The sequence below is a fragment of the Pogoniulus pusillus genome, chromosome 4 (assembly GCF_015220805.1).
Source record: "Pogoniulus pusillus isolate bPogPus1 chromosome 4, bPogPus1.pri, whole genome shotgun sequence".
In the NCBI taxonomy this organism is placed as follows: Eukaryota; Metazoa; Chordata; class Aves; order Piciformes; family Lybiidae; genus Pogoniulus; species Pogoniulus pusillus.
Window position 1 is genome coordinate 7,392,602 of NC_087267.1, and position 8,550 is coordinate 7,401,151.

General features: G+C 41.2%; 1 long non-coding RNA gene across 1 annotated transcript; it reads left to right on the forward strand.

The window, feature by feature from the left end:
- Positions 1-528: 528 nt before the first annotated feature.
- LOC135175072 (uncharacterized) lies at positions 529-7,561 on the forward strand. Its single transcript, XR_010302204.1, has 2 exons — positions 529-566; positions 6,864-7,561. It is a non-coding gene; the product is annotated as an uncharacterized LOC135175072 (long non-coding RNA).
- Positions 7,562-8,550: the final 989 nt, after the last annotated feature.

Here is an 8,550-nt window from a genome sequence, read left to right on the forward strand (position 1 = left end):
AAGACCTCAGGCTTTGTATTTATTTAGAATTTGTATTTGTTGTTCTTTTTAATTTTTCTTTCATAGTTTTCCTCTTTATTTCCTTATTATTTTCCTCTTAGACAGGTGTGACTTGCTCTTCTTCAGCCAACAGAGTGAGCTGGTGAAGATGTCTGGTTACTACTCCAAGCAGAAATGACAAAGGGTTGGTCATGAAAAGAGTGGTTTCAGTGCAAACATTGGTTTAGTTTTTATTTTTATTATTTTTTAATCTCCTTTCTCCCACATCTTCCTCCTTTCCTCTCCATATCCTTCCTTTTTCCCCATATTCCTATTTTCCTCTCCATATCCCTCCATTTAGCACCACCTCCCCTTTTCCACCACACCTGCCCCTTTTCCACTCCACACTGCATTTTGCCATTTTATCCCCCAAACTCAGAGCACCTGGGTTCTATTGGAGTCTCCTCCCACCCCAGGTGTGACCACTTTGCTCTCCCTGCTCACTGCCCTTTATAATCAGCCTCAGGAAAGGCAGAAGCCCTAAGCTTGCCCAACTGGGCAGAGGGATCCTCCTCATCTCATCACTGGTGAGTCCTTGTGGTGCGCACCGGGTGAATGGGAGTGGGATCTTAAAGGCCGGGGGGCCTGGTGATGGCCCCCCGGTTAGGCAGGGTATAGGCTTGATGATCACTCTAATACCACCAATGGGTGCTGGTTGAGCTCCTATATGTTTAGCTGTTTGATTCTGCTCTCTTGTGAAAGTGTAAAAATGCCAGAAGTAAATCTGTGAAACGTTTTGAGAAGCATTGAATTAGCATGGAGGAAATGTCTGAGACTTTCTAACAAGGTAAGTAGAGTAAAACTCAAATCTCTTTGACACTCTTTTATGTCAGAATGGTTAAAACTGTCTTGTTTTGTAACAAAGTAAGTTAAAAGTAGCTTTATTTGGTACGAGTTGAAATCCTGACTGTGTTAAGCCAGGTCAGAGCACTACAGAATCACAGAACCAGTCAGGCTGGAAAAGACCTTCAGGATCATCAAGTCCAAGTTATCACCAAACATTATCTAATCAACTAAGTTACAGCACATCCAGCCTCTTTAAACACTTCCAGAGATGGAAACTTCACCCCCTACCTGGGCAGCCCATCCCAATGGCCAGTTACTCTTTCTGCAAATAACTTTCTCCTAACATCCAGCCTAAATCTGCCCTGGCACAGCTTGAGACTGTGTCCTCTTGTTCTGTTGCTGGTTGCCTGAGAGAACAGACCAACCCCTCCCTGCTTACAACCTCCTTTCAGGTAGTTGCAGACAGCAATTAGGTCCTCCCTGAGCTTTCTCTTCTCCAAGCTAAACAACCTCATCTCTCTCTGTTGTTCTTCATAGGACTTATGCTCCAGCCCTCTCACCAGCCTTATTGCCCTTCTCTGGATATATTTAAGCATCTGTGTATGACTAAACTGTATTCAAGTCCTGTTTCAGACTTAGCTCAAAATTCTCCTTGTGAGGTAGAAATTTCAGCAGCCCGTTGCTATCTTCTGACCAACTGCAAACCACAAAACAAATGTATGTTGTTTCCTCCTCTAGAGACCCATTTGCCTGATGGATAATAGATCATGTCTGTTACTTCTGAGTCTGATGGACAAAATCTATGCCCATGGGTTAGAAGATATTATCTTCATACCCCAGTGACAAGGCAAGCAAAAGAAATAATTGTGCTCACAATTAGACCATATCTAAATTTGTACACATAAGGAGCTAGAACAAGTCTTTCCTCATAGCTCTGGTTCTTATATCTCCTCGATTGAAAATGTTTGATTTTAATGACTTTTTAATCTTGTTTTGGTGTTGTATATGTATGGATGTGAGCCTTCCACTTAGGACATGGTTTTCAACTCTAAAAACTACTAGAAAGTTCTGTCACTTGGAATATCTCACACATATGTCTCTGCTTCATGCGTATATTTGTTCAGCCTTTTAAAATTGCTCTTTGTATTAATGATTGTGTTTCTGTCAGTGTTGTAGTACTTAGCACATCTGTGAAACATCACAGCTTCCCCACTATAACCAATATATCATGCCTTTATTTTCATGCCTTAAAGTATGTGGCAAGGAGCTCAATTTCCCAAAATAATCATAGAATCAACCAGGTTGGAAGAGACCTCCAAGATCATCCAGACCAACCTAGCACCCAGCCCTAGCCAGTCAACTAGACCATGGCACTAAGTGCCTCATCCAGTCTTTTCTTGAACATCTCCAGGGATGGTGACTCCACCACCTCCCTGGGCAGCCCATTCCAATGCCAATCACTCTCTCTGGGAAGAACTTCCTCTTAATATCCAGCCTATACCTATCCTGGCACAAGTTGAGACTGTGTCCCCTTGTTCTCTTGCTGGTTGCCTGGGAGAAGAGACCAACCCCCACCTGGCTACAACCTCCCTTCAGGTAGTTGTAGACAGCAATGAGGTCCCCCCTGAGCCTCCTCTAGGCTAAACACCCCCAGCTCCCTCAGCCTCTCCTCATAGGGTTTGTGTTCCAGGCCCTTCACCAGCTTTGCTGCCCTTCTCATGATGCTTTGATTCTGTTGTTTCTCAGGATGGGAGCTGTGTTATTTTAATAATACTTGTAAGTAAGTTATCAAGCAAAGACTAAAGATATTTTAATAAAGAATTCTCCCTTAGGGCAACAGTTAGAAAAAGAAAAAATAGTTGTTGCAAGTGAAGTTTTGGGATGTTCCCATAATGTAGGTGTGGAATGATAATATTGTTGTTGGTGTAGCCAAACTGAAACATCATCACCTTTTTCCCCCAAGCTGTGTTTGTTTTGTTTGTTTTGTTTCTCTTTGGTTTGGTTTTGTTTTGGCATAAAACGATAAATTCATCATGTTTTCTACAAATACTCTGCTAGTCCAAGAAGATTTCAGGTTTTTAGGTGCCAGGTACAGGGCACTTCATGCCAGAGAGATTTTTAAACTGAAGCCTTACAGCAAGTGATTAGTTAACATCTTTTTAATGATGAATTAATGAGCAGTAAAAGCACTGTAATTCCAATATGTACAGAACCTTATATTTAAAGGCAGAGGTTCAGGGAGAGTTGTTCTGTGACCTTTGTGGTGCCAGTAAAGGTTGGGTTCAGTGCAGGCAATGTCCAATCAGTCTTTCAAGGTTAACTACACATGCCAGGCTGGGAAATGAAACAATTACTAACAAATTTTATAGGTATATTCTGTCAAATTTAAAAGGCAATCAGAAGTCTAAATGAAAATTATGCCTGAGGAAAGCATAAAAAAAAATGGGAAGAAATGAGGGAGGGCTTTTTCTCCCCCCCCACCCCCCCCCCCTTTCAGTCTTCTTTCTGAATTAGTTGATTAAAATATTGGTGGAACTAAAAAAAAGGCATGTAGAAGGCACCTCATGCTGTTGGTGGAAAAAACCTGCAACCATAGGAGTGCTCTAGAAGGGTGACATCAGTAATCATCTGGGCAACACTGGTACTGTGAATGTGAATGATTCATCATCCTATAATTAACTTTTAATTAACTTTACCCTGCTTTTCTTACTTTAGAAAATTAAATAAACTTCATTTGGTGGTACCTGCTAAACCAGTGAGCAGCAGTCTAGCTTCTGCTTTAATTAAACTAAGCAACGTGGTAAAACTGTGTATAAAGCATAATGAACAAATGTTTCTTTGCAATTGGAGCTCTTTCTTATGTTTGGTAACACTTTAATTGATATTTCTTTTTGGTATTTCCCATTAGCTGCATCACATGAAAGTCTCACATGACATTTTTCCACAGTCTTGCATTTTCTAGGATAAACAATCAAGTTGTTTCTTACATAATTAAATGATTTCTCCAAACTTGCAAGGTCTATTCAATTTTCCTTCCCCTCTCCCACATGTAGTTGTAAACACCTTTAAAGAAATAGTAACAACCAGAAAAAGAATAAGTTGAGAAGAGCAGATCTAAAGTTGCTGTTTAAAAGATTTGAGTAGAGAGGGAAAATCACAATACTGCTGTCAGCAAATTAAAGAAAATTACATTTCTGCCCATTTGTGACCTGATTCCCAGTAAGTGAATTTCCCATGCTGGATACTCTCAGAACTTTCAAACTGTGTTTTTTATCTGGTAGCAGTAAGCTAGACTCTTAGGCTGAAATCTTGCCATATTGGAGTCAGAGGAATTTTTCCATTGACTTAATCTCTAGGTGAGTGGGGACACAAACTATTGAAGCAGCCTTTTCCCACTTGAGGGCAGGGGGAAAGCCAAGCAAAACCTCCTTAATTAGAAATCAGTTTTATTTCCCTGAAAGTATTTAGTCTTGTAAATATCACTGAATGACTGCATATAGGATGAAGCTTCCAAGGAGAACTTGAGACTAACTTCTGTCCTGCATCAAGGAGATTGACACTCAGGTTTGGCCTTTCCAATAAAGCTCCCCATATCTAAGGTTGTGAATGTTTCTGAAAATTCTTTTTGCCCTACTTTAACATTTCAAATAAATTAAACCTCTTTTTTAGGAACAAGAGCAGTCTTGTTTTCAAATCTGCTCCACCCTATCTATTGCTGCACACAATCATATGAATGTTAAGCACAGATCTAGTTGTTCAGCTACGCTTGTGAAAGTGAAAACTTTGCTGTATCTGTTTTGCAGCTGATGACAGGAGAAAGCTCTTTCCTATTTTACAGATTTTCCTGCTCCACCAAATTGCAGGACTCCAGTTACCTATTACAGATTAACACTGTGGCACATCTGGATTCTTTCTCTGCTCTGTCCACCTGCCTGCTACACTGGTCCCCTCTGCAGACATAAACGTAGTGAAATTATATAGCCTGTTTCATATGCCTGGGTAACGTAGATAATCTTCTGGTCTCAGATCAAACTATGGTAAATATATACAACAGAATAAAAATACTGAAGCCAAATAAGTAAAGTCAGAGTAATTCAGAGGAATAAAATGGCATTCAAAATAGGCAACAGGAACACAGGGAAAACGTTTCTGTGACATGAGCTGACCCATAAGAGAAGATGGTGTTCAAATAGCAGGGAAACCAGACATACAAGAAAGAAAAATAAGTTATTGCTGATGGCCAAGTCCTTGGTTTTCATTTCTTTTGCCAGGAAAAGCATGGCAATGATATGTGAAAGAAAAGGCACAAGTCGCTGGTGATTTGCTGCTTGGTTTTTTTTAACATCTTTGCTTGTTATCAGCTACTTGGGGAAGTGAAGATGACACAGTTCGACAAGTGAAATAAAAAAGCTCAATCTGACATCTGCACTATTGCTGTTCAGTTTTGGCATTTGCTGCAAGACAAAAAAGCAAATACATTCTAGTAGTAAGCATTTTATTTACAAATTAAAAAAAAAGAAAACTATTGCCCTTTTTTACGTGATTATTTCTGCTCTTTCTTGTCCCTAGGGATGTCAGGCTTGAACTTCTGTTTAGCAGCTCCACACTTCTTTCTGTACTACTCTGATGTATAGATTAACCTGTCAGACCTAACCCAAAGGCCTTGACCTCTACCCTCATTTACGTAATTCTTGAGGATTTTCTTCTACAATGGCATCTACACAAAATCCATGGTGAAGAGGTTATGTTGCAGTAAGGGAGAGCTAATTTTAATTAATTAATCGATTAATTAATGCTTTAGAACATTCAAGTCCTGTAATGGCTCCCCAAGTAACCTCATTATCTTATTTTCATTACCCTCAGCTTGTCTATTCCCTTCTTTCTTTTTGTGTCAGATTTGCTTGCTGCATCTTGTTTTAAATTAGATTCTTCAGGGCAGAGACACTGTCAGACCTGGTTTGTATGAGAGCAGACATGTTTGGGTCTCATCCTGATTGGAGCTTTTGGACACAAGTGTAATTAATTATCATTTACAGCTGAGCCATAGTGATGTTAAATGCCTTGTTCAAGGTGTCAAAGGAAGTCAGTAGCACAGCTGCAAATGAAACCCAGATGGTATCTTTCTCTGCTTTAACCACAAGATCACCGCTTGTTTTGCAGGACTGCTATGCTGAAATAAATGTTTAATGATATTGGAAAAACTTCCAAGGAGGATGATAGTTTTGATTTTTCCCAAGCTTTTCAGACAAAAAGGCCTCAGATGGCTTTTATGTTAAAATACAGATCTCCTTTTTAAGTCTATAATTTCAGAAACCTCTGATTGCCTAAAATGCCTTCTTGCCAATTATCAATAGAAATCTCTTTGTTCTATTCTATCAAAAAGGGAAAAAAAAAAAGGAAAGGTGTATAGGGTTGGAGAGAATATATTGTATTGATTGAGCCTTGGAAAGGGGACTAGGAGTTGCCAAGTGTCTTGGTTCTAGTTTAAATTTTCCAGAGACTCAAAATATAGCTAATAGAACCAATACAGTAATAGGATGTTGTCATGGTAGGCCTGATAAGCCCAAAATAGGCTTATACATGTCCTGCCTTGCCTAGGCATGTTTTTCTGCTCTATCATAGAGGAGGAAGTTCTTCCCAGAGAGAGTGATTGGCATTGGAATGGGCTGCCCAGGGAGGTGGTGGAGGCACCGTCCCTGGAGGTGTTCAAGAGAAGACTGGATGAGGCACTTAGTGCCATGGTCTAATTGACTGTCTAGGGCTGGGTGTTAGGTTGGACTGGATGATCTTGGAGGTCTCTTCCAACCTGTTTGATTCCATGATTCTAAGTGCAGGAAAAGGACACAAAAGAACCTGGAGCCACTGAGTCTGGCCTGCCCAGGGTCCTGTGGTAAACAAGGTACACACACTTAGCTTGCGCCTGCCTAGTGCAGGGCCTGTGCTTTTTCCCAGGTTTGGGTAAAAATGAGCTTGTGGCTTTACCTAATATAGCAAGGTTTGGCTAACTGCCATCCTGATTGGCTATTCTGTGTCCAAAGGGTGATTAATGTTGGACCACACTGACAAAAGGAGATGCGCAAGTGAACAACGTGCCATTCTGCTGCTGCCTGCTGCAATTGCCTACTGCCTTGTGTTTGCTGGTAAATCCCACTGTTGCAAGTTACCAGAAGCAGACCCTGGATGCCTTCATCTGATCGTCCTGTGTGGTCAGCCTGACATCGTGCTGAGACTGCACATCGCATGGCATCTTGTCTCTACTCCTGAAAATCCTCTTTAGAAGTCCTGGCCATACACAGGTCATTCAGAGGAGCCAGGAGACAAGAACATTGTCTGCCTCCTTTCTCCAGATCCCTGGGAAGAATTAAGTCTCAACATCTGATGGGACAGAGTCCCCTGAAAGCATTTGGGCTCTGTCTGGACTGTGGCTAACCCTCACGAGTGGAGTACTAGTAATAATAATTTGTGAGTCAATGCTTCAATGTCTTTCTGTCATTCTCCATTGCTTTCTGCCATAAGCAGACAGAGCTCCTTGAGTCCATCTAGTGGACAAGTGGCATTTGACTGCAGGAATCTTCCAGTTCAATTAATGTTTATTTTTTTGCTGGTTATTTCTAGATATTATCCATAGAATGTTTCCATGACTCTGTAAGAACTGAAATATCATTAAAATTAGTGGTTGGGGGTGGTGAGAGTTCTGAATATCAAAATTAATAAACATTATTCATTTTGGAAAAAATATCATCTCTCATGAGTTATTTCTCCCTTTGCAACAGATGCCTTCCCCTCTCCCCCCACCCTTTGGAAAGAAAGGAATTAGATGTAGAGAGGAAAAGGGTAAGAAACCCAAATAGAATAGCCTGTCTTTGATTTGGAAGTTAAAAGAGAAAACACTTTAACAATAGATAGAAGGTATGTAAGGTAGGGGAGTTACAAAGAGGTGTAGGGAAGGGGAAGCAAGATACAAAAAAATGTATTGTTCCCCCCCTCAGAAGCAGGAGAACCCCACACAGTTTTCCCCAATAGATTCCTGTTGTGGATCATGGAAACTCCATCTCTCTCAACTATAGGCAGTAGGGCAGGTTGAGCAGGACCAGTGCGGTTGCCCGATCCCCTGCTATCCACAAGCCAGGTGGCTTCTGCTAGGTTCTTCTCCCAGTTCTTGAAAGTTCCTCCCCCCCTAGCTTTCAGGGTGGTTTTCAGCAGGCCTTTGTGACAATCCTTCCTGTGGCTTGTATGTAGTATGGGATATGGTAAGCTCACTCGAGCCCATGTTCTTTTACTCAATTGCTTACAAAGTTGTCCTTGAAATGGGTCCCATTATCAGACTCAGTTCTCTCTGGAGTACCATGTCTCCACAGGGCATGTCTCTGCAGGCCCAGGGTGGTGTTGCGGGCAGTGATATGAGGTACTGAGTAGATTTCCAGCCATCCAATGCTTGCCTCCACCATGGTTAGCACCCACTGTTTGTGGTTGTGAGATAGAATTCAAGCAGTCTTTCAAGACTGTGGGCTACCAATTGCCTTGAGCTGATTTTTTTTTTTCCTCCTTTCTTTTCAATCAGTATTTCTGCTGGTCAACAACAACTTTGGGACACTGACAGGGCTGTAGTGTTTTTACTAATTAGTTAACAAGAGGTACACTTGCTGAAGACCACACCTTGAGTACTGTGTTCAGTTCTGGGCCCCCCAGTTTAGGAGGGACATTGAGATGCTTGAGCGTGTCCAG